Consider the following 27,449-nt stretch of genomic DNA (forward strand, 5'->3'; position numbering starts at 1 on the left):
TTCTTCATTGCTTTGTATGTCCCTCCCCCACAGTATAACCCCTGCTTTCACTATATTTGATATCGGTATAATTTGTAGAGGAGATAGGGAAAACAAGTCGTTTAAGGATACAGGTGGACCGGTTGCAACTATGAGAAGTACAAGTTGTCATGTTGAAAACGAACTGTACAACTTTGGCGTGGAGAGGTTGGGGTGGGGTGGGGGTGGGGATTGGTTGGGGGGTGGCGGGGGGGGGGGGAGGGAGGCTGGGAAGAGATATGAAGGGTAAACAATGGAGGAGGCTGCAATGCTTGATAAGAAATGTACTCATTATCTTGCCCATGTAATTGTAACCCCTCTGTATAGTATGTTCACAAAAAATAAAAATTTTAAAAAAAAGAAAAAAAATTATATTTATTTCATAATCATAAAAGTCAACTACAGTTTTTAAAAGTCTAATAGCATATCTGGGTTATGATCTAGTGCCAACATGCTCTTTTTTAAAAGTAATATAAATATGTACCTTCTAGAGAAGTTGACATTTTCATCATGGTTTCATCTTGGTTGACTGGTTTGATGAAAATCAGATCACAGATCACACGTCACTTATTGACCCACAGTTCTGCGTCTGAAAAAAAAATATAGCTTCTTATTGTGTTTCACAAACTCTGAGAAGCAACAACTCTTGACTAACATTTGTGTAAAATTCATGTGTCTGAAATTGCAGGGATAAAAACAGAAACTAATGTCCAACCTTCCAGCAAATTGCAATCTTTAATCTAGAGACACTTCCCCTGGGCGTCAGGTTTAAGTCTGCTATGCTGCAACCAAGCAATGATGAAGATTATCATAAGAACGCATGTGGTCCTGAGATCTTAAGGCTTAAATAAAAAAACAGCATCTACCTTGTTTATGAAGTATTTGCATCTGAGGATTCAGAAATCTCTTACACACAACCTCACACAATTATATGTCTTGATCTAAGAGAAAAGAAAAACAATCTCAAACAGTTGAACAATTTACAGAGAAAAAAATCAAATTAATAATGCTGACTTAATACTTTTCTGGCTTCATCAGATGTAAAACAGCCTGAAGACAGACAATTGAATGGTAGAGAAGAATGTATTTTTAGTAAAAATGAATACTTACTTTAATGTTATCATAAAATAATTTAAGAGGCAAATATGGGACATAAAAGTGGAGAAAATGAGTATAGTATTATAGGAGTTGGCATTATATGATTGCAATTTAAAAAACCCTCCAACCCAGTGGGCACAAGAAAGAAGCAATATATCCATGCAACTGAAAAACCAAAAGTTTTGGCTGGATTGACTCTTTTTATGCCTCCAGTCTGAAGTTCTCTGCTTTAAATTCTGTATTAATCAGAGTTCTCAATTACAAGCAATAGAAACTGACTGTAGCTAGTATAAACAGGGAAATAAATTCATAAACATATTTCATTTAGCTCTCACCAACCTTGAAACTACTTTATCTACCTTATAGAAACTACTTTTGGACCTGGATCCAGAAACACACCCACAGGCTACTTAAGAACCAGATCAGGGGCTGGGAAGGTGGCTCAGTGATAGAGTGCTTGCCTTCTATGTGTTAGGCCCTGAGTTAGATTCCTCAGCACCATATATACAGAAAAAGCTGGAAGTGATGTCATGGCTCAAGTGGTAGAGTGCTAGCCTCGAGCTGAAAAGCTGAGGGGCAGCGCCCAGGCCCAGAGTTCAGGCCCCACAAACACCACCAACAACAACAAAAGAACCAGATCAATGAAGACACACTGGGCTCCAAGTTTCTTCATCCCAGACACTGAATGTTTCTGAGTAAAAGGCTTCTGATTCAACACCCAAGGAGCCCAGTGCTGGTAATGTGTGTAATCCTATCTACTTAGGAGGTTGAGATCTGAGGATCAAAGTTCAAAGCCAGCCTGGGCAGGAAGGTCCATAAACTCTGATTAACTACTAAAAAAAGCCAGAAGTAGAGCTGTGGCTCAAAGTGGTAGGAGGCTAGCCTTGATCAATAAAGCTCAGGGACAACAATGCTTAGGCCCTGAGTTCAGGCCACAGGACCAGCACAAAAACATACACAGACATGGGCACAGACACGTCCACATATATACACACACACCCAAAAACCTAACAAGAGTTAAGTCTGGCAAAATTTAGAATACATGAATCCTAGTGCAAGAAAGATTAGAAAGGTTAAAAACACAGCTTTGCAAATAAAGATATCATGAAATGGGAAATTTTTTCAACATATAAAGTGTCAAGGTGCTCAGAGGCATGTATGTTGTCACATGGTCATCAGCAGCTCCTGAGTTATGATCCTATCCTACCTCAAAACCAGCTATAGGGCTGGGAAGGTGGCTCAGTGGTAGAGCGCTTGCCTTGCATGCCTGAAGCTCTGGGTTCGATTCCTCAGCACCACATAAACAAAAAGAAAAAAAGCCGGAAGTAGCGCTGTGGCTCAAGTGGTAGAGCGCTAGCCTTGAGCTGAAGAGTTGAGGGACAGTGCCCAGTCCCAGAGTTCAGGCCCCACAACCAGACCCTCCCCCCCCAAAAAAAGAAAAAAAAAACAGCAGTATTTCTCCAGCAAACCTGGCAAAATTCTCTCCTGTACTGGCTCTAATAATACTCCATGCCCACACTGAGCCAATCACATGACTTGGGGAAAGAATCCATCTCTAAACTACACACTACATATTCCTTAAATATTCAGTTAACTGTCATTACTGATCTTTAAGAGAATCTAGATAACAATTTACAATGGAAAGGTGGAAATCATTTTGTTATTCAAAGGAAGATAGATGTCAGAAGCCTATGTCACAGGTCTATAATCTCAGCTGCTCAGGAGACTGCAATCTGAGGATCATGGTTGGAAGCTAGTCTGGGCAGGAAAGTCTGTGAGACTATCTCCAATTAACCATCAAAACCCAGAAGTGAAGCTTTGGCTCAGGAAGTATAGAAGACCAGCTTTGGGTAGAAGAGCTGAGTAAGGAGAGTGCCAGGGCCCTGAGTTCAAGTGTTAGTATCCGCAAAAACAAACAAATATTTTTTAAATGAAGGTTAAAGATCCCCTTTTCTTCTCTCAGTTGGCTGCAGTTTGAGGAAACACCCTATTGAAATTTGAGCATGGCTACTTTGTGTGCTTCTGCTATCTGGGGTCAGGACAGCCTGAAATGACTGTATGAGGCATATATTCCAGACTGGCACAGTTTACCAGTGTGATCTAGGTTCCAGACAGCTTCTTCTGCAGGTTTGTGACTGAGTATTAGCTGCATCTCCTCCTGCAACAGTTCTCCTGGACAACTAACCACTGACAATTAAATAACACCTTTTGCATTTCTGTAGCATGGGGTTGCTGGAAGATCTGCTGTCTGCAGATAAAAATGCTTTGCCCACTTGGTTGAGCAGCCTCAAATACCCTCACGCCTCAGACTACAGAGACAGAGTATAAAAAGTGGCAGAGGGGTAGGGATTCACGTTGCTGTTTAAAATTGCCCCATTAGAGGTTCTGAAAAAGGATCTTAAACTTTAGTTGTGTGGACAGGTGATGTTAATCTCTTTTATTCTATCATAAATATAATTTGGATTCACTCTCTTTTACTATATACATTTGAGCCTATTAACAAATTTGTCTTCTGTTACTTTTTTAATATATATATATATATGTATTTATTGTAAAGATACTGTACAGAAGGGTTACAGTTACATGAGTAACATAATGAGTACATTTCCTATTGAGCATTGTTACCCCCTCCTTTGTTTTTCCTCTACCATCCCTTCCCTCCCACCTCCCCAACTCCTCCCTGCCCCTGCCCCGAAGTTGTAAAATTCGTTTTCAACATAGTGTCTTGTACATTTCATTGTTACAATAGATCAACCTGTATCCTTGTTTCAGCATTTTGTTATTTCCCTTCCCCTCCCCAAATTAGAAAATTGTATATACAAGATGCAGGGCACCAGAATCAAATACAATGAAAACAGTGGTTATACCATGGGGGAAGAACATACAAAAAAAACAAAAAAATCATAGTACATTATCAGTACACTAAAAACAACAGCAACAGAGATAAAACCTCTTGTGTCCCTATCTTGGGGTTCATTTCGCTTAAGTTTTAATATATAGAAAAAATTAAGAGTTTCTTTCTTCCTGTTTCTGAAGTTATAAAAGTAGTAAGAGTTATATTTTTAAAAGATTTTATAAAAATGTATTTTACTCTTTGTTATGGTGTGTGTGTGTGTGTGTGTGTAAGTCAGTGCTGGGGCTTGAACACAGGGTCAGGTTACTGGCCCTTACGTTTTCTTCTCAAGGCTAGCTCAGTAGCACTTGAACCACAGCTTTACTACATGACTTTTGGTGGTTAAGAGTATCACGGTCTATTGGCTCATACCTATAATCTAAGCAACTCAGGAGGCTGAGATCTAAGGATCATAGTCTGCAACCAGCCTGGGCGGAAAGTCTGTGAGATTCTTATCTCTAATTAAACACTAAAAAACTAGAAATGGAGATGTGGCTCAAGTGGTAGAGCACTGGCCTTGTGCACAAAACTTCAGGGACAGTATATAGGCCCTGAGTTCAAGCTCCTAGGCCACAAAAAAGAGTATCACAGACTTTCCTGAGCACTGGGCATAGTTTGTTTGCAAGATAAAAAATATTTCTAGTTATCTGTTAAATAACATCATGCATATAGCTAAAACAGTAGTACACTGCACACTTAAGATGTTGAGGTTCATGCTATATATTTTTAACCACACTAAAAACTTCAAATCTTTCCAGCACCACAGAATCCTCTTTGATACTATATTTATTTTGTAGTCATCCTCAAAGGCAATTATTAACTCAAACACTGTCATTTAATTTTTTCTTGAAGTTAACATAGTGAAAATAGACTGTGTATTATTTTGTACATGACTCTTTTGTTTAATATTATTCTTGGAGGTTGATCCATGGTATGGCATGTAGCTGTTCTTTATTTATTTTCACTGTTCAATAGTATTCCATTCTCCTGTTGATGCTTACGTGGTTTGCTCCCATACTAGGACAACAACAATAATGCTGTTAGAAACATTCTTGTATATTTCTCTTGTTTCACACTTGGAGCCATTTGGGTATATCATATCAATGAGCAGACTAGCTTAGTCATAAATAGGATGATCATCTCTCCTAGTTTCCTCAGGGACTGCCCTTTTCCATGCCATTGATCTTAGCATCCCAGTTGGCTTAAAGTTGAGATCATTCTCTCTCTCTCTCTCTTTCTCTCTCTCTCTCTCTTTCTCTCTTGTTGTGACTTAGTTATCAAGAGGGTTTGGTAGACTCTTACTATTTTGATCTACCAGCTATGACTAAGTTATCATTTAGCCATCTAGAACTCTGTGAGACACATATATGGTAAATGCAAGTCTCAAGTTGGCAATGCATAAACCTGAAGGGTAGCCACCAATAGCCTAATTCTGTCTTTCATCCCTTTATAGACTTCTAAATAACATGCTCCTTTAAGAACAGCATCTTGGGCATTCAATGAAACAACAAAATATGAACCAGCAACTAAGAAGCACAGATTTTCTGACTTTCCAACATTAGGAAATGATGGGAGAACTTGTTGGGCTACTGCCCAGTCAGACACTTAGTATCCCCAACCAGTTGTCCCATGGCCAGACCTGCAGCCTAAGATGTGCAAAAATGAGGGACAGGATTTGGGATAACCATTGGGAATTGTGGGTGGCTAAGTGGATTTATATGGAAATAGAGGTTGAGCCATCCCTCTATAGAAAGTTAGACTTAAATTCTTAGGTAGCTTTTTAAATTACTGGCTGCTGTAAATCCACAACTATTTATATATTTTGTTGTTGGATAATAAGATAGAACCAAGGATGTATACACGAGTGGAACTGATGAATCAGATGATTTCTCTTTCTGTGTGTGTGTGTGTGTGTATGTGTGTGTGTGTGTGTGTGTGTGTGTCTGAGAGAGAGACAAACAGAGAGACAGACAAACAGAGAGACAGGCAGACAGAGACAGAGACAGACAGAAACAGAGACAGAGAAAGAGGCAGAGAGGAGCTTCCCAATCCTTCTCTATAGCAGCTACACCATTTTACATTCTCAGCAACAGTGCATGAGCTACTTAGTCTCTTCACGTCTCTGCCAATAAATAATTTGTGAAGAGATATCTCATGGTGATTTTAATTTTCATTTCCTTGATAATTAATAATATTGAGAAAATTTTAGGTGCTTGTTGATATGTTCTTTGGAGAAATCAAATCTTTTGCTAATTTTTAAAATGAGGATATTTGTTTTTACTGTTGTTGGATTGTAAGGTTTATCTATATTGTTTGGGTATTTACCATCATCAGATATACAGTTTTCAAGAATTCTTTGCTTTTCTACATGTTGCCTTTGTACCCTGTTGACTATTTCCCTCATGAAGTCCCATTTATCTATTTTTTACACTTTTTTTTTTTTTGGGTCCGGTCGTGGGGCCTGACCTCTGGGCCTGGGCGCTGTCCCTCAGCTCTTCAGCTCAAGGCTAGCACTCTACCACTTGAGCCACAGAGCCACTTCTGGCTTTTTTCTTTTTGCTTATGTGGTGCTGAGGAATCGAACCCAGGGCCTCAAGCATGCAAGGCAAGCGCTCTACCACTGAGCCACCTTCCCAGCCCTATTTTTTACACTTTTGATATCACATCCCAGTAATTATTTTCAATCCATTTTTCTTTTCAAGTTTGTTCCCTGTTTTCTTCTAAGAGTTTTGCAGCTTTGTCTTATGTTTAGACATTTTATGAGTTTTGATATGCTGTTTTTCATTGCCATTCAATTCAAAATCGTGCTCAGTTCACCTACGGTTCTTTTTCTGACTCAGATGTAGTTTCAAAGTTTATTAATTATAAAACATCTGGGCACATTCTAATCAAGTCTCAAAAAATTTTTTGTCACTTACAAGGAATTTGATTTAATTTTAGATCATCATAGCTCTGCTGCATGCAAATGGCTACTTAGAATTCTTGTTTCTCTGCTCTCAGGAGTTAGTACATCTTCCTAGAATAATTCCTATATGCTGATCTCACCCCTACTGACTTTCTGCTCTTAAATCTTAACTTTATAATTTCTCATTACTATCTTAGCATGCTCATGCCTAAAAGTTGCTTCTTGTCATAGCTGTTCTATGTCATAGTTATCACTAGAGGAATTACTCTAACTATACTCCAAATGGATGATATTTGTACAGCACATGGACTTCTTCAAATGACACTGCTATCTCAAAAAGTAGAAGTCTGTTAGATCCATGTGGTCGAATCATAGTATCACATACTCTCTCTATATAAAGGTTAAATTGTTTATTACTTGGGATACTATGAGATTTCCCCACTCCTCTATTTTTTGGAATTTAAGTCTTCTGTCCTCCTCATAGTAGAACAAGAAGAGGTATAGATGTGAGTCTACATAGAAAAGGGTTTTATGAATTAGCAAAAGGAACATGTTTTACATCTGGATCATCCTAGGTAGATCATCATCACATGCATGAGAAACTGGAGTTCAGAAAATAGAAAAGGCTCTGAGAATTCCCAGAACTCTTAGGAGAGATGTGAAACATCCTCAGATCAGTCTTTCTTCGATACTGAAGGCTACAGAGACCTCTAAGTGACAAGTTGCTTCAAATACAACAGACTCATGGATGTCATGTTATTCATCACTTCACCTGTTCCAGGCCCATGTAGCTCTTTGATTTTTTTGTATAAATTCCATGGCAGTTATAAACTACACAGCAAACAAAATTAAAAGAGCATTTAAAGCTAGAATGACAGAGAGAAGATACTAAGTGTATCCATGAAAAGTAAAGTAAGAAAGTTATATTTTTCAGAAATAATAGTCTTCTCATAACTTATAAAATATTTTAGTATTAAAATTTATCTGTGCTGAGTGCTGGTGTCTTATACCTATAATCCTAGCTACTCAAGGAGGCTGAGATCAAAGAATCAAGGTACAAAGCCAGCCAAGGAAGGAGAGTCTGTCAGACTGTTATCTCCAATTATATACCAGAAAAATAGAAGCAGTATTTTGGCTCAAAGAGGTAGAACACTAGCCTTGAGCAAAAAAGCTCAGGAACAGTGTCCAGGCCCTGAGTTCAAACCTTATGACAGACAAAAAAGAATCATTGTGAAAAATTTCCTCTTTGTTACTCTTATACATGAGTTTCTAAAACTCTTTTATTCTTATGACAATATTTTTATTATTCTGTCTTCTATTTTTGTGACATTTTTATTATTCATCTATTTATTCCATGAGTCTTTTTATGAATGTAATAAACACTACAGCTGATCAGATTATAGACTAATTCATTGCAGCGTGTACTGGCAGTTATGGGCAACTGACCATCAGACTCCTTCACACTTGTCTAGACTCAAACAAAAGATATCGTAATAGGCTTAGAAGTGTTCCAATACTTCTACCAGCATAGTCAGACTAGCAGAAATAACATGTGGTCTGACCAGAGAAATAAAAATTTGGCAGCCACAAACTTGGGGAAAAAAAGAATAAGGTTTGCACAAAGATGAGTAAGCCACACAAGCACAAGATTCAGAAGGTGCCATTACAAATATGCTACCTTCACCTCTATACATTCAAGAGTTTATTATTAAAGTTATCTTTGTAATAAAGCTCATCCACAGAGCTGAAGGTTACATGGATAGAGAGAAAAATATCCCCAAATATGTACTTGGTATAAAAGATATAATGTTAATTCTCATTTTCAGTCCATGGCTCTTGGACAGGTAATTCTTAGCTCTAGGAAAGACGACAGTTTATACTGGCCACAGGTTTAAGGTGAATGCTGTGTTTTATAGGAAGCAGCATATCTTAGCAGGATCTATCCCCAGAAGGTATCATAAACAACCTTCTGATGCCATTCCACAATTCCAGAAGACTGGTCTGAATCTAATGAAGGTGTCATACTAACTTCAGCAGCAGCATCTGGATAGGCAGATTGGACACTTAGGGATGATATAACAGAGGAGCCTTGGAGTAAGCCGGGTTGGTGAGCCCATGCACTACTATATCATCTTCCCATGCTAATACTCACCGGTAAAATAAAGGACTAAAGAAGAGTATGACATTACCAATTCCTTTTAATTACCCAAAGCAACCATTCACTAGTTGGGTACCAAGTGGCAGGCAATTATATATGACACAAATGCCTTTCCACTTTGTGCCATTGTGACTGGCCCAGAAGATACCTGTCTTCCAGCTTTTACCATCAACCCCCTTGTTTGTTCTCTCCAAACCTTTATTGGCTGACCAACCAGCTTGTATGATCTTCCTTTCTTTTATTAAGTCATTAAACAAAAGACTGTCCAGAGCTCTTCCTACTGTGAACATACTCTCCTCACTGTCTTTCAGTGAGGTTTTAATGTAGAAGCTATCCATTTCTGTTGGATGCCCACAGGTCATCCATTCAGAAACAAGGCCTACTCTTTTGCCTTTTCTTCCAGCTATATATAGATAATTCCCCCAATGAGAATGTAAGTATAGTCCGAGGGAAAGGCAGAAAAGCAATTAGGACAGCTACCATGGAAGTCTGAGGTACTTGTTCATCTAGTCTATTTGAGTTTTGTGACTTTATTCAGCTCTTCCGGTTCCATTTGCATTTTATACTGGGAGATTATATATATATGTTTAAGTTTCTGGTGCATATTCACTTATATTTTCAGGTCAAGTGACTGGTATTTGACACACCAGGCACAAGCCAAAAGGTGTATTTCCATAGAGAATAGATGGCATAAGAGGCCAAGTCTTATTCTAATCCAGAAGGTCTACATTGCAAGTTTGCTCAAAGCTTTCTGTAGCACCCTATGTTAAGTGAATTTTCAATTGCTCAAAATCATGGCTTTACTGAAGAACAATTTGTTGCTGTCTTGGTTTCAATTCCTTTCAAAACTTGCAGTCTTAGAAGTTTCCCATCAAAATTGTAGGAGTAACAACCATATATAAGGTGCATGCATCCTTCCCATTCCTGAAGCTGGCAGACTGGGCCTCTTTTTCAGTGGTCCATGCAAGATGCAGAAAGTTATTTAAGGAGAGATAGTCCAAAACATCCAAAGACAACTAGGTTCTGAAAAACTTCTCTTAACACTGAATTGACGAAACATGGCCCATATGTATTAATCATGTAGGTGTTTGATTGTTCCTGCGCATTGATTTCAGTTCATCAAAGCTTCGTCAAAGTAATGCATTAGGGTAGTGTCCTGTAAGATACAAAAATGGTCCCTGCAAGCCACATATGACAATGGAAGTGAAGGGATGCCGTGCTTAGAGAAGTCAGCATAGCTTCCTGTATACTGTAAACAATCTCCAGACTACTTACAATACCTAATACAACGTGATGCTATGCAAATACTTGTTAAACTGTATTGTTTGGGGAATCATGACAATAAATTTGTATAAGTTCAGTAAAGATGTGGTTTTTCCATATATTGCATCTGAGACTGGTTAAATTCAAAACCTGTGGATGTGGAGGGCAGACTATTCACAAAATAATTGAGATGTGACAGAAAAGCATGCAGAAAACGGCAATCTAAGTACATCCTAACAACAAGTACAAACCTGTACAGGATAATGCAGAAGTGGGCTTTGGTGATGAAGTTTATAACCAAGGGATCACCCTTTATTTCCCTCTATAAGTCTGTTAGCCTTGCTTCTAAATAAATACTTTTTTGTAGTAATTTTAAAAACTATGTCAATTTATCAGTTTTTACATGTTGTGTAAAAGTACTACTTTCCAGATGCCAGTGGCTCATGCCTGTAATCCTAGCTACTCACAAAGCTGAGATCTGAGGAAGCCAACTTGTGCAGTAAAGTCTGTGAGTCTCTAACATCAAAAGGTCAGATGTGGAAGTGTGTCCCAAGTGATAGAGCACTAGCCTTGAGAAAATGCCGAAGACATGAGTTCAAACCTTAAGACCTCCACCAACAAAAAAGAAAGAAAGAAAAAACAGTTACTACTTTGTTTGGTAAGACTGTATTGAAAGAATAAATTGCTGCCCTGTTTCTTCTATCCTTCTGATCCAAAGTCAATACAATATTATTTTAACAAAAACTAAGACTAAAACTTTTTTTGTAATGTTTTGATAAGGAGCATTGTTAAAAATCACTCTTACACCCTACTGCACTATTGGTGGGAGTGTAAACTTGTTCAACCACTTTGGAAAGCAGTATGGAGGTTCCTCAAAAGACTCCACATAGAGCTCCCCTATGACCCAGCAATCCCACTTTGGGGTATTTACCCAAACGATCACAAACAAGACCATACTAAAGCTATCAGCACAAATATGTTTATCACAGCATTGCTCACCATAGCTAAGATATGGAACTAACCCAGATGCCCATCAGTAGATGAACGGATCATGAAAATGTGATGTGTGTGTGTGTGTGTGTGTGTGTGTGTGTGTGTGTGTGTGTGTGTGTGTATTCTATGCCTCCATCAGAATCAATGACATGGCCCCATTTGTTAGGAAATGAAAATACTTGGAAAAAATTATATTAAGTGAAGTAAGCCAGACCCCCAAAAATATAGGTCCCATGGTTTCCCTTGTTTGCAATAACTAGTGTAAGTTTAGGACAAGCAGAAAAGGTCAAAAGCTATTTACATATGACCATATAAGATGATATTAAGCAAAATTATCCCTAAGATAGGGACACAAATGGTTTTTTTCTTTCTTGCTATTGTTTTAAATGTATTTATAATGTACTATGTGATTTTTTTTGTATCTTTGGTATGTTCCTCCCCCACAGTAAACCCTTGTTTTCACTGTATTTGATATGGGTGCCCTGAATCTTGTATGTACAATTTGGGAAGGGGAAGGGAAATAACAAAATGTTGAAATAAGCATATAGGTTTACTCATTGTAACAATGAGATGTAAAAAACACTATGTTGAAAATGAACTTTACAACTTTGGCGGGGGTATAAAATTACTGCTGCTCACTCCATTAGTACTTAAATACAGACTTCTCAACCTAGTAAGCAGAGTCTTTGCCCAAAGTTTGTGGCTTTTTATATTATTTTAGCCCTAGTACAAAAAAAGCATTCTTTGTTGGCTCTTTTCAGTTGTATAATGGCTAAAACACATCAGAACTTTCTTCAGCCAGAAGCTAGAAGTCATATAAAAAATTGTTTTTAAAAAAACACCCATCCAAAAGTGACATCTTTTTGTCTAAACCAGTGATTCCTTTTTTTCAAACCAAATGATTTGATTATTTAGTACAATGGACATGACATTTGATCTCTATGTTCTCTTCTGAGAGACTGAAGTGATGAAAATCCTTAGGAAAAATTTTGTTTCAGACCACAGAATATTTAGCACCACAGAAAAATGGAGACACGGCTCAATTTTTAGGTCACCATCAATGAGCAGAAGAGCCAAGTAAGAGTATAAGACCCTGGATTCAAGCACCAGCACCAGCACAAAAAAGAAAAAACAAAAATGCAGAATTGTCCAAAATATAATTCTGTGAAATGTGCCTTTCGTTGAATGAAAGAGAAGCTCAGAGGTCAAGCATGTCATTTGCATTCCCAATGTTCTCAGTTTGATTTCTAGTATAAAAGAAAAAAATAGGAAGACTATTTTTCATGGAACTCTAATAACATTTAAGCCATGGCCACAAAGCATTCATGAACCATGGTCTTCCATTTTAAAAATGAAGACCAGGCATTGATGTCACTACATTGTACATGCTATTGTGCCCAGATTGGGTTCAATGAAAAAAGGAAAGTGAAAATTACAAAAACAAACAAGAACTTCTATAAAGAGAGCTTCTCTACTATAGTTCCACTTTCCATTTGTAGCCTGATATCCATAGAACAGGCTCTGACTCACCTGTCAGGTGAGGGTTTCCCATCTATACGACCAGTAGAATCTCACCACTTTCTAAGTCTATGACTTTCTAAAATTAAAATATTAAAACAGTAAACCTTTTAGAACTTTATACATGAGTGAATTACTGGAGTTTGAACTCATGGCTCTCTTGCTCATAGCTGGTGATCTACAATTTGCACCATAGCCTTTGCTTCTGTTTTTGTTGTTGTTGTTTTTTTGTTTTTGTTTTGCTGATTAATTGGAGATAAGAGTCTCAAAAGTTGTCTTCCTTGATTGGCTCTGAGCTGTGATTCTCATGTCTCATCCTTTAGAGGAGCTAAGAGCTGTGTGTGAAAAACTGGTACATACTGGTGATTTTTGCAGATGAAAAAATGTCCAAGAAACATGCAAACTATGTTTTTGAGAACAGCTGAGGGTTCATTCCTGGAAATCACCAAGAATGTTTGCTTGTTGTACATTCTTTTGTTTCTCAAGTAGCCCAGTCTTGTCCTCTGCAGTCCAAAGCTGCACTCATGTTGTCCAGAGAAGGCCATTTCTTCAAGCATCCCCCAAGTCAATGTTCAAAAGTTTGCTTTTCCTAACCACTACTTGAAAGATTTTATAGGCCTCTAGTCTTACAAATGGGAAAAAGGAAAACAAACACCAAAATAGCACAATAGAAAATACTAAACTTAAGATCTATTCCTGTAATAATGGAACTGAGTGAACTAAGAGATAAAGTATGACCCGTTATGCTTCTTCATGATTTCTTTAATTAAATATCATTCTAATGAACCTTCAATTATTGGAACAGTTTGACAACCAATAGAGACATCACTTCTGCCTTACTGACAAAAAAATACTATTCTGAAAGTTTACTTTGGTGCTAGTAGTATAGGATGTACCTTCAGCACATAGACACAGGCACTTTCTTCATTTCAGTATTTATCTTCTTTGAGTATTTTGATTAGTGGTTGTGATATATTGCAGGTCTTTAGAAATTCATTTAAGAAATAAGACTTTGGCCATACTGGTAGTTAAATATTTTTGGAAGAGTCTCAGTCAGGGAATCTTCAATTCTGTACATTCTCTATGAATACCAATGTTAATTCAAGCTTAATTTAGGACCCACAATAACCTTGAGCTAGCAACTATTTGTGAGTTAAATTAAATTATGTAGAATTTTATTTCCTTTGAACTGGTGAAATAATCTGAGATTTAAAAAATAAACATCACTTAATATAATTTTTTCGAAGTCTTTCCATTTCCTAACAAATGGGGCAATGTCATTCTTTCTTATGGAGGCATAGAATTCCATTGTATATATATATATATATATATATATTATATGTATATATATATATATATATACACACACATGTGTGTATATGTGGTGTATATAATATGTGGTGCTGTGGCTCCAGTGGTAGAGCGCTAGCCTTGAGCTGAAGAGCTGAGGGACAGCACCTAGACCCAGAGTTCAGGCCCCATGACCGACAAAAAAAAAAATGTGGTATATATATATCACATTTTCTTGATCCATTCATCTACTGAGGGGCATCTGGGTTGGTTCCATATCTTAGCTCTGGTAAATAATGCTGCAATAAACATAGTTGTGCTGGTAGATTTAGTGTGGTCTTGTTTGTGAACATTTGGGTAAATGCCTAAAAGTGGGATTGCTGGGTATAGGGGAGCTCTATGTGGAGTCTTTTGAGGAACCTCCATACTGCTTTCCAAAGTGGTCCCATGGTTTCCCTTATTTGCAATAACTAGTATATGTCTGAGTCAAGCAGAAAAGGTCAGATAAGCTGATGTTAGGGAAATGAATCCTAAGATATGTATTCAAATGTTTTTTTCTTTTATGCGATTGTTTCTAACACATTTGTAAGATTATTTCTTTATTGCTTTGTATGTCCCTCCTCCATGGTATAACCCTGCTTTCACTGTATTTGATGTTGGTATAATTTGTGGAGGGGAAGGGAAAAAACAAATCGTTTAACTAGGGATACAGGTGGACCTATTGCAACAATGAGATGTACAAGACTTTATGTCGAACACGAATTTTACAACTTTGGTGGGGAGGGGAGGATTGAGTGGGGGGGCTACAGGGAGGATGGGAAGGGATGAGAAGGGGAAACAAAGGAGGAGGCTACAATGCTTGGTAAGAAATGTACTCATTATCTTGCCCATCTAATTGTAACTCCTCTGTACAGCATTTTCACAATAAAAATAAAATAAAATAAACAAATGAAACCTAATATGGACTAGAAGATTTAGCTTCTCAGACACATGCACTGCTCCTGATGTCACTGACAACTTCTTCTAATCCTATCCCTCTCCTCAAAAAGGGATAATTGAGGATTGCAATTCCTACCCCTTTCACTGATTATATCAACACTCTGAGTTTCTGGTTACTGTTGCTAAATTTGTTATTAAAGGGATGAAGTCAAATTAATCATGTGTCAACCTAGTGACACAGCCTAGTGAGCTGGTGGCACATGTCTATAATCTTAGTTATTCAGGAGGCTGAGCTCTGAGGATCACAGTTCAATCCTAGCCTGGGTAGACAAAACCATGAGACACTTATCTCCAATTAAACAGCAAAAAGCCAGACATAGATGCATGGCTCAAGTGGTAGAGCACCAGCCTTGAGGGGAAAAAAAAGGTGAGTGAGAGCACGAGGCCTTTAGTGTAATCCCCAGGACTAGTACACCTACACAAAAAGCAAATTATAACATATCAAAATACCATGTCATACATCTAAAATATATTCAAGAAGTTGGAAAGTTCAAGTGTTAAAGTTAAAGTATTATAATCTGAATGAGCATAGCCTCATCTATTCTTTCAACAAATATTTTGAACACTCACTACCTTCCAGGCACTGTACCATGTGATAAACCAATAAACAGCAGGAACCATTTCCTATCCATGCAGACCTTCCATTCCAGTGGGAGATTCAGACAAGGAATAAATGAGTTTATTAATGGACAATAAAATGTCAACTAAGTGTAAATTCTAGAGGAATGCAGCAAAGGATGAGCACTGGGAGAGCGATGAGCTGGTACACCCTCTTGAGGACCAGGCATCTGCTCCAGCTACCGGAGTGACAAGAGGGAGCCTTCCTGGGGGCATGAGGACAATAATTCTAGTCTGGAAGAATAGCTGCAAGAGTCATATGGCCAACTTAGAGCCTGGGGACAAAACAGGAAGGAAAGAGGCAAATCCAAATAGAGCCAAATGACTTTGGGGAGGAGGTAGATTAAGTAATAGTTCAACATAGGGCAGAGCTATTTAGAAACCACAGAGAGGAGTTGGTAAATCATCAGGAATAAAAGTTACAATGTTCACCTAAGGGGGAAGGATAAGAGTTTAAACCAATATTTAGCTTATATTTGCACTACTCTGAGCAATATTCAAACTTGGGTGTTTTCAGGATTTGTAGGACCAAGAGCAGAAGCCCGCATTCCAGAACTGCTTTTAACAGTGCTTCAAATCTATCTAAATCTTCACCCAAAGATCTGTAAAATGGCAGTAAAGATATTAGAAATAACCCTTCATTGATAATAATAAGGAATAGTTACTAAGTATCATTAACTAGAAAGGCTGTACGGGTACTCTTTGGAAAAAATCCAACCAACCTGTCTGTCCCATAGTCACAGGGCTCTCAACCTTAGCTCCCTCTCTGCCAATCCATTCTCTGCCCTCAGTGGTACACCCATACATGCACACACCTGCATCCAATCAAACACTATCTGTTTCTATTAAATATTTTTCTTGTTCCACATTGAAATGAATGTCTAAGAAAATCTTTTTTTAAACTAAATGTTAGAATTTATTTCATCTTGATGAGTATAGACATAGGGTAGGCTAGACAAACAAAAATAAACCAAAGCGCCCATCTCTCACATTTAAGCAGATGCGTTTTTCCTGTTTATAATGCAGTTTGACTTAATTCAGATGGAAGCCATTAGCAGGGAATCTTTGTAATTTAGGCTCTTCTGTAGCCATTCCATGTATTATATTCAATTATTTGGCGTGAACTCTGAGACAGTATTCATTTCAGTGGTCTTGCAGCATTCACATCTTAAATCAGACAGCTCTTGCTAAGCTGTTAAAAGCTGTCTTCCTCTTTGTTAACCCAAGCCATCAGCAATCTTAAATGTCATATAGAAGTAAATCCAAGTATTGATCAAAACTTGCTTGGATCCCTTTTTAGAGCATTAGCTCCCTGAGGAAACAAAAAGGTCCTGACTACTTTCATGAACAAGGACCCCCATACTGTGTATGTAATGTCCTTTGCAGCAGAAATCAAAAGGTCAAGGAGCCCCGATCACCTTGACTAACTTATGATTTACACAGAAGGTATATTTGAAGTTGATTCCAGACCATATATTGCAACCATATCCCAAGAAATTGTTCACTTTAGCACAGTGAATTCCTGTGAGATGCCAAAGCAAGTGAGAAATCATCTCAAAGCAGCATCTTTACACAAGGGAGGAAGAGGCAACTTCCTCCCAAACTCATTAAATAGTAATGACTTCATAGCCTTAAGCTGACAAATTCCAAAGTCCTCTCAATTTCCTGATATGAGCAATCCATTTTCAAGGTAACAAGCAAGGTCAAGAAGACTTTTCAGGCTTTTCTTTGCCATGGCCCATGAACTCCAATCCTTCAATAGGAATCTCTTTTTCCTTTATTGCTTTCTGAACACACTGCTGGTAATGCTTGAAGAGATTGGTGCACGGGTTGCTGGAACCGTCCCCCTTGAGGAACTTCTAGGCAAACCAGCGGTTGAAGCACTTATTCGCGCTTCATGTCCGTGCAAGCCTCCCAGTTGTTCCTGGCTGCAGCAGCAGCCTAAGAAAATCTTGTGAATGCTAAAAGGACAAAGACTTAAATAAGACTGAATAACTCCTTTCCGGTGTTTGCTAATGACTGTTTACACATTGCTAATGGGTCACTAGGGTGTGGAGCTGAGGGAGAAATGTATTTAAACCTCCTGGTCTAAGAGGAGACGTGAAATATATGGATAGCCTTGGGGGATGTGTGTGGATCCTATGATGTGCTCACAGGATGTGATGATCTACTTTTCTTTAAGCCATCAGTTTTAAAGATTTAAACTTCCTCATTAGAAATTAGCACATTGGTTCTAATCCTTTACTTACAGGTGTTAGGTGATGTTAGGAAAATGAACCCTAAGATATGTATTCAAATGTTTTTTTTTTCTTTCTAGCATTTGTTTCTAACGCATTTATAAGATTATTTCTTTGTTGCTTTGTATGTCCCTCCTCCACAGTATAACCCCTGCTTTCACTGTATTTGATGTTGTTATAATTTGTGGAGTGAAAGGGGAAAAAACAAGTAGTTTAAATAAGGATACAGCTGGGCCAGTTGCAACAATGAGGAGTACAAGTTGTCATGTTGAAAACGAACTTTACAACTTTGGTGGTGGGGGCGGGGAGGCTGGGAAGGGATGGGCAGGGGAAACACAGGAGGAGGCTACAGTGATTGATAAGAAATGTACTCATTATCTTGCCCATCTAATTGCAACCCCTCTGTACAGTATTTTCACAATAAAAAATAAATAAAAATTAAAAAAAAAGAAATTAGCACATTGGCTTCTAATTCCTTTACTTAGAGTAATAATAGACAGCTATTATCTTCTGGCAGGAGGGGGGGAGGGGGGAGGGAGGGAAAAAGTGAGCAGAACAGGTGATTCAGGCTGCTTGGGAGAAATGAAGGGATATCCCAGGGAAGGCCCTTGCTTTGCAGAACTCTTGACTCCTTCCAAAACCAAAGGTAATTCACATTCCAGTACAGTTCTGTGAGCCAATTGAAGATTTGCTCACCATGATGTTATTTACTCTTTCATACTTCACAGAAAACCCCTTTCTGTTACTGAAGTAAGTTCAAATGATACAAGCAAAATATTTCCCAGCACACACTGCAAAATCAATAACTACTATTAAATTACCTATTACATGGCTAGAATTGCTGGATCTGGAATACAAGGACTGTGTAGCTCTGGCCTGGGGGTGTCTCAAGTGGGTCCAGCCAAACATTGGCTGAAGGTGACGTAATGGAGTCTGGGACAACTGGTAATGGCCAGGCTCTCTCTCTCTCTCTCTCTCTCTCTCTCATTCTCTCTCTCTGTCTCTGTCTCTCTCTCTTTCTGTCTCTGTCTCTCTCTCTCTGCCTTTCTGTTTTTCTATCTGTCCATCTCCCCATCCCTCTCTCTCTGTCTCCTCTCTTCTCTTCTCTCTGTTTCCAGGATTTCTTTGTATCATCTCTATATAGTATATTTATAGGGCTCCCCATCAATGTGGTGCTTTCGGAGCAGGACTTTTTCTATGGCAAATGACTTCCCTGTGAGAAGCGTGATATATATAACCAGATAGACCTGTATTTGCCATTTTGTATTAGACCTGTTGAAGAATGCAGCTGCTATTCTACTGGCCCTTGAGCCCCTGACACTCCTGGATCTGGAGCTGAAATTAACGACCCTCTGGCAGGGAGTACCTGACAAAGTACCTGACACATTCCAGACCACTTTCTCTGGGCCTAGGATCGGAGATAGTGGCTGCCTGGCAACCACTTCCCCCGGGTCAGGGTCAGAGATAGTTGCCATCTGGCAACCACTTCTCCTAAATTACCCTAGAAGTACCCTCTAATTAGTTTAGAGCACAATAGCTCGCTAGGCTGACTAATTATTAGCCCCAGCCCTTTTCCCGCTTTGTACTGTGCCAATCATCCGCTAGAATTATGATTTAAATTTCCCGCGTGGTGTATTGATTCGTTGCCAATACATACTGAGGCCTTACCCCTACCAAAGAACATATAAAAGGTGCTGTAACCCTGTGCTGGGGGCCTCTCTCTGCACTTGGACATCAGTGCACAGAGGGGTCCGTGCTCGAGCTTGTCAATAAATGACTCATTGCCGCTTGCATTGATCTTTGGTCTCTGGTGGTCTTTTTGGCACTTCAAGTCTCTGGGCATTACACCTGAGAACAAGTATCTCAAGGCCATATACAGAAACATGGCATTTTTGTGACCTAACATTATAAGTCACATGGTATCACATTATAATGCCCCACAGTTCTTAGTATTATTATAGAGTTGTATATCCCTCATTACAGTTCATTTAGATATTATTATCACATTAAAAGTAAACTTCAGCAGAGTATCCGTGGCTCACATCTGGAAACCTAGCTACCCAGAAGGCAGAGATCTGAGGATCAAGGTTCAAAGCTAGCCAGGTCAGGAAAGTCTATGAAACTCTTATCTCTAATTAACCACCCCAAATCCAAAATTGGAGCTGTGGCTCAAGCAGTAGAGCACTTTCCTTAAGCAAAATAGCTAAGGGACAGCACCCAGACTCTGAGTTCAAGTCCCAGAACTGGCACACAAAAAAGTAAGTAAATGGAATCATCTCTGATTTCTTCCCTTAGCTTCTTTCAATTACTTATCTGTCTCTACATATTTGCCTATTTGACACCTATGGCTTAAAATATTTCTCTTATCTAAGAATAATTGTATACCACTTAGCAAATATCTCATCTCCTTCCTGCTAATTCTTATAAAACTTTCAATGCTGTCAATGAATCATTATAGCATATATTTTGAGTTTCTGAAGCAATATTAATGGATAGCTCAGCCCTGTGAAGTAGGAATGTCAACAAGACTTAGGATTATTTTGTCAAGGAAAACCATGTCGCTGGCCATGTATTATTTTCAGTGTCTGAGTAATGAGAGCAGTCTCAAAGGTGACATTTTTGGGAAAGCACAATCCAGGTAATGTTTATATGGGCTCACATTGTGGGATCACAAAGAGATATATCCTCTCATTAATGGATCCCGGATGCTCATCCAAGGAGTAGGTGCTGGCTTGGCAGGTGTTGGTATTGTACCATTATTTTATCCTGTGGCACAATGCATACTGATCCATCAGATTTTTGTTATAACACTAATTTTCCATGCCACTCTTTTAATCAGAGGATGTTACGTATTTGATAAAAAAAATTAACTACATAGCCAGGCACCAGTGTCCTGCTCCTATAATCATAACTACTCAGGAGGCTGAGATCTGAGGACTTCAGTTCAAAGTCAATCCTGGAAAGAAAGTCTATAAGACTCTTAACTTCAATTAACCACCAAAAAGCTGGAGGAGGAGCTGTGGTGCAAGTGGTAGAATACTATCCTTGAGCAAAAAGAAACTCAGGGACAGTGACCAGGGCCTTGGTTCAAGGACTGGTACATACACACATAAAAAAAGATTAACTACATGCCAAATATGCAGAGAGGTCAATACAACCACAGGCAAAGATTTTATTCCTGAAACATTCCTCAGCTTGTGTTTATTTCCTTTGGCTCCTGGCCAACTCAGTCCAATCTTTTGCCTCTGTTACTGGGGTTTTCTTCTTGATTTACCTTTTGAACTATATGTCGGTTTGTGACTTTCCCAAAACTTTCACTAGCTTGCTGTTTTCTGGAAGAGTTTCTTAACAATTTACTCACCATTGGAACTCAACCACTACCCCTTCCGTTCCATGCCTCCCACCAAGTGGAGTAGATGGACCTCTTCCTGCTGTTCAGAACCCTGACTTGCATGACTGGAGCTAAACCAGAAAGAACTAGCCAAGAAGCTGGGGAATAAGTAAACCAATAGTAGCCAATATGCCAAAGCAAAGTGCAAAATTAATTCAGTAATTAGAGTTCTTTCATGAATCTGTGAGATTAGAGAGAATGCTACACATTTATAAATATTTTTTTAATTTCTGAAAGGGAGGAAAGAGAAGGAATATATTAGACATTAACTGTTTCTTAATGTTTAAAAATATGACTAAGAGCTTTGATAACCCAAGCCCTTCTGAAAGTTTGAAAAGTCAAAGTATTATATATACTATTTTTGTATAGTAGAAAGAACAGTAATATAAAAATTTGACCAACATGTATCAAATGCAGATTTTTTTCTAAATAGAATGCAACTGACATCTTAACCCACAACTTCTTATCCATACAATGTTTAATAATATCTATCTTACAGGAATGGTGTAAAGATTAGAGATAATAAGGCAATTCCCTAATAAAGATGATTTTTATGAATGTGTGTAATGACAGTAAAAAGAAAGTGTTATACTGAAATTCAGGGACCCCCAGAAGACCACCAGAGACCACGATCAATGTAAGCAACAAAGAGCTGGTTTATTGCAAGCTCGAGCTTGGTCCTACGTGCACATGGTAACCGGTGATGCTAAGAGGCCCTGAGCATAGAATCAGCACAGTTTTTATAGTATTGAACAAACAACTTTAAGGAACTTTTACATAAGAAATTACATGATTGGTTAACATTTACATTTAAAGCAAGCTAAACTGGGCAAATAATGATTGGTTGACCTTTACAGAAAAATGTCCTTGGTCCATAGCTTGACCAAAAAAGGGTACGAGTCACACCTGGATCAACAGAATGCATGGCATGTCTCACCCCGGGCTCTGAAGAACAGGTTGGTTAGAAACTCTTAGTCTAGGTGGCTGGGGACAACAACCCTTGGGGGCTAACACCTGCCTTAAGCAAACGCCATCTATGGCTCCAAGAATTGTGCATGGCTTTCTGTCATAAATTCCTAGCATTGGGGCTAAAGTGGATCATGAGTCAAGTCGCAGAACTGAGATGGAGTGTTAAACAAAAATGGAGTTGCTTAGGTTTCTTAAAACATTATATTTCTTCCCTAGGGCCTTACTGCCTCGGCCTCCAGGAGGGGCGTTGCAGCTGTGGGGATAATTCTGAGGACTTTGCCCCCTTGGTCAGGGCTGTAAACCCTTTGAAGTCTTTTACTAAGCAACTCTAGGCTCCCAGGCTGACATTCCACTACTGAGTAACTAAAACCAGTCACAGTTAAAATCATACAAAAACCATACAATCATCTAGCACAAAGCACTTCATACAGAAGCAAAAATGGCTGTTAGGTGCTGTCATATATATATATATAAGGCAATTCCCTAATAAAGATGATTTTTATGAATGTGTGTATATATATATATATATGTATATATATATATATATACATACATATACATATACATATATATGATTATTTTTTTAGGTTCTTCAAAAGAAGTTCCAAAAAGGAGGACATTGGGAGAGATTAGGGATTGGAAGATTTGGAAAGGCAAGTACATTTATTAATTAAGGTAGGATAACTTACATGAAGCAGATAATTTTTTTTGTTTAAAAAATGCATGGCCATGCCGGGCGCTGGTGGCTCACGCCTGTAATCCTAGCTACTCAGGAGGCTGAGATCTGAGGATCTCGGTTCAAAGCCAGCCGGAGCAGGAGAGACCGTGAGACTCCTATCTCCAATAAACCACCAGAAAACCGGAAGTGGCTCTGTAGCTCAAGTGGTAGAGCGTTCGCCTTGAGCTGAAGAGCTGAGGGACAGCGCCCAGGCCCAGAGTTCAAGCCCCACGACCGACAAAAAAAAAAAAAAATGCATGAAACTGATATATAATCAAATGACATATTTCCTATTATCTCTGAATTAGTACCTCAATAAAGTTTTATTGTAAGTCAAATAAGTTAAAAGAGAAGATGCATTTGTTCATAGAAGTAAAAGCAATCTTCCTAGCCAGCCTCCATCTACCCATTGTTCCTGTGGGAACTTCAGGACAAAAAGAATGTATCACATTTGTCCATCCTGAGCAACAGAGAGGAGAGAAATAATCCTACCATGGAACTTACAATCTGTAAGAAACTGTAATTTTAAGTTCATCTGAACAATGTTTAGCTAAATGTATGAAAACAGGTATAATTTTATACTCAACATGAGGGAAAATATTTAATCAATCACAAACAAGGGTGCCTTGCTATAGAATGGAGCTGAAATTTGGGGGTCAGAAGATAGAACAAGCTGAGCATGGATAGCTCATGCCTTTAATTCTAGCTACTCAGGAGGCTGAGATCTGAGGATCATAGTTTGAAGCCAGCCCAGGCAGGAAAGTCCATGAGACTCATCTCATTAGTCAGCAAAAATCCAGATGTAGAGTTGTGTCTAAAGTGATAAATGACAGCCTTGAGGAATAAAAGGCTAGAGGACAACACCCAGACCCTGAGTTCAATCCCCAGTACCAGTACAAGGAGGAGTGGAGGGGGAAGGAGGAGGAGGAGGAGGAGAAGGTGGAGGAAGAGGGGGAGGAAGAAGAGGAGGGGAGGGTGGAGGAGGGTAAGAGGAGTAGGCCCTGAGTTCAAGCCCCAGTACAAGGAGGAAGAAGGAGGAGGAGAAGGAGGAGGGAGGAGGGAGTGGAAGGGAGGAGGTGGAGAAGGGGAGGAAAGGGAGGGACTTAGAAGTGAACTTCGAAGTTGTGGGCTGAACCACGTGCCCCCACCCTCCAGATGTATGTGCTGCAGTTTTAACCCCAGAACTTCAGACAGTGACTCTGTTTTGGGATAACCCCTTTAAAGAGATAGTTAAAGTGAGGTCACTTAAGTGGCCTTAGTCCAACCTGACTTTGTCTTCTTAGAAAAGATGAAGACATACAAAGAGATACTAGGAATTCACAGGTCCAGAAGAAAGTCATGTAAAGTCACAAGGGAAAGAAAGCCACCTACAAGCCAGGGAGAAAGACTACAGGAGGGTCATCCCGGCCCACACCTGGCTCCTAGGCTTCTAACTCTGTAAGTGGCATAAATCACCCTGTTTGCAATCCTTGCTATAACAGACTCATTTAGAAGATAACAGGAAGTACAGGAGCAGGGGTAGGCTAGGCAGTGTCCAGAATTAGAGGCAGCAGCCTAAGGAGAGACAGCTAGTCAGAAGCAATGAGTAAGGGTCCACACACTTCATGATAGCATGAGAATGACTGTTATTAAAGTTCAACTGTTCCCTTGTGGTCAGTCATGCTGGAATTCTACTATACAAGCCCCAAACTTCATTATAAGCACCTGTGTTTTTCATATTCTGGTCAAGGAAAACAAGTCAAGTCATTGTCTCGAGTTGGGCAAAGTGACTCAGAAGATTTGTAGTTGGAAGACACAAGAGAGAGATGAACGTGAGAATTTCAATCAGAACATAAGTGAGAGTGAGAGAGAGAGTGGAGATTTGAGGCTGGCCACGCAGCTGCTCCTGGAATCACTGCTATGAAGAGTGAGTTCTGAATGAATGCTCTGTGAGCCACTTGGCTGCTGTCTTCAAGGGCCCACCAGGATCTTGAAATGTCTGGAAAGTAAATGTTCAGTAGCTACAAAGAAAAGACAGTGTTGTTACAGACAATTGTCATTTGACATACTACTTGACACTAACTTTCACCTTAGAGTAAGACAATTAGAGACACAGGTTCCTTCTGAAAAGGGTCAATGTAAACAGTCTGTAATTTACAGACATCACAAGTACATGAATTTAGATGAGCGCAGATGCTATGTGTTGAAGGTACTCCCCTATGACATTGGTCATCATGCATTGTACTCACATACTGAGACATTGCGTTGAAATCCCTTCAAACAACTACTTAAAGATAACAAAACAGAATATGCTCCCTGGGGTTGGAGATGTGGCTCCATTGATACAGCTCTAGCCAATGAGCAAAAGTAGCAGGTACCAATTATGAGTCTTGGCTGTGGATATAAAAAAGGAAAGAATAGAAAGAGAGAAGGCTGGGAAAGTGGCTCAGTGGTAGAGCGTTTGCCTTGCATGCATGAGGCCCTGGGTTCGATTCCTCAGCACCACATAAGCAAAAAGAAAAAAAGCCGGAAGTGGCGTTGTGGCTCAAGTGGTAGAGCGCTAGCCTTGAGCTGAAGAGCTGAGGGATAGCACCCAGGCCCAGAGTTTAGGCCCCACAACCAGACCCCCCCCAAAAAAAAAGAAAGAGAGAGAAGGGGGGAGGGAGGGAGGGAAGAAAAGAGGGAGGGAGAGAGAATATATTCCCTTACATTCAATAGACAATAGCCTAATTTCATCTAGTACAGTGTCCTGGCAATCACATTTGTCTTGATATATTGTCACATAATCAATTATATCTACCCTAGAATATTAATATGAAAGCTAGCAAGAATGGAGATGGACTAAAAAAGATTCTCCTACTTCTTAAATACTTTCATATTTCTAAAGCATACATAACTGTCTTCTGCAACATGCAAAACAAATGATTATAGAACAAAGATACTTAACATTTTGCAAATATCTCTTTTTATCTGCAGCTTTACTGTTCACATTTATTTCCCAAAATCAATCACAGCTCACAGATATCAAAAATTTCCAGAAATAACAATTTATAAATTCAGATTGAGTTAATTTCATGTGTGATGAAATCTCATATTCTCTTCTTTCTCCATACCACATCGCTAATCATCCCTTTGTCCAGCATGTCCTCATACTCTACCCAACTATCACCCATTTATTATCCCTGTTGATTATCAGAGAGATTGGCACAGTACCACGGTGATATGTTTAAGTGATCTTTACTATACTTAATAAAACCAAAGCACAAGAATAAGATTGTGGACATTCAGACATGCCCCAAAAGAACTGAAAACATGTTTGCTTTAATTGAAAGGAGCAAGTTCACAATTTAATAAGGGAAGAAAAATAACTAAGCTGACATTGCTAATATCTACTGTATACCAAAAGATATTGTGAGAGAAAAGAGACAACATTCATATAATTTTAATTACAGTATATCATTATAATATTACAACTGTTACTAGTTGCCCCTGGGCCTCTTCTTGCTCCAGGTTAGTGCACTACCACCTGAGCCACAGCATTACTTCTGGTTTTTGAGTGGTTAATTGGAGGTGAGAGTATCATGAGGGCTTTTCTGCCTGGGCTGGCTTTGAACCAAGATTTTCAGATCCCAGTCTCTTGAGTAGCTAGGATTACAGATGTGAGCCACCAATGCCTTGCTAGCTGTTTTTAATATACTTGTTTTCAGGATTCTTATATGGGGAATCCTGTAGGCTACAAGGTTGCCATCCTTTACTGACAGCTTGATATTTGTAAATATAAAGATTGGAGTCACCATTGGCCAGAGGGAAACAAGAGAGAAGACAGAGAGGGTGGCAAGAAGGCAAGGAGGAAATGAGGTAGAGGAAAAGAGAAAAAGAAAACAGAGAGACAGTTATTAAAAGAGAGGGCTTTCTTCTTTTAAAAATATCATTTGCTCTTCTTGTGGAAAATATGAAATCACTATTAGAACATATACTATTTCCTCCAACAGTTCATAGTTTTCCATCTGTAAAGAAATGACATATGACTTCAATACACAAAAACCTCTCTAGCAATAAGGTATTGGTGCAATGGAAAATGAAAATTACAAGAATCAAAATAGACTTGTTGAGGCAGCACCATCAGGAATCCACTCAAATCCCTAAATTAGAGGAGGAAGGCATTTTCCTGACCAGAGATGATACACACAGAAAGGAGAAATCTTCAGCTTCTTTCTTTCTGTCTACTGGTCAATATCATTCATTGACTAAAATTAGAAGGTGATAAAAGACAGTGCAGCAGATTATCCCTCCAACCCAAGCTCAGCAAGTAAAACGAGAGTGCTAGATATGAGACTACCCAGGCCCTAATCTGTACATATCCTTTGTCTTCCACTTTCTTGAGACTATGAGACACAATCCC

At 38.9% G+C, this 27,449-nt stretch overlaps 2 pseudogenes; one reads left to right on the forward strand and one right to left on the reverse strand.

Annotated features, from left to right (window-relative positions):
* The window catches only part of LOC105995902, a 56,836-nt pseudogene extending 39,660 nt beyond the window's left edge, over nt 1–17,176 (forward strand).
* A 266-nt stretch (nt 17,177–17,442) lies between these two features.
* LOC105995903 lies at nt 17,443–26,220 on the reverse strand (annotated as a pseudogene).
* Nucleotides 26,221–27,449: the final 1,229 nt, after the last annotated feature.

The sequence above is a fragment of the Dipodomys ordii genome, unplaced genomic scaffold (assembly GCF_000151885.1).
Source record: "Dipodomys ordii isolate 6190 unplaced genomic scaffold, Dord_2.0 Scaffold123, whole genome shotgun sequence".
NCBI classification, from domain to species: Eukaryota; Metazoa; Chordata; class Mammalia; order Rodentia; family Heteromyidae; genus Dipodomys; species Dipodomys ordii.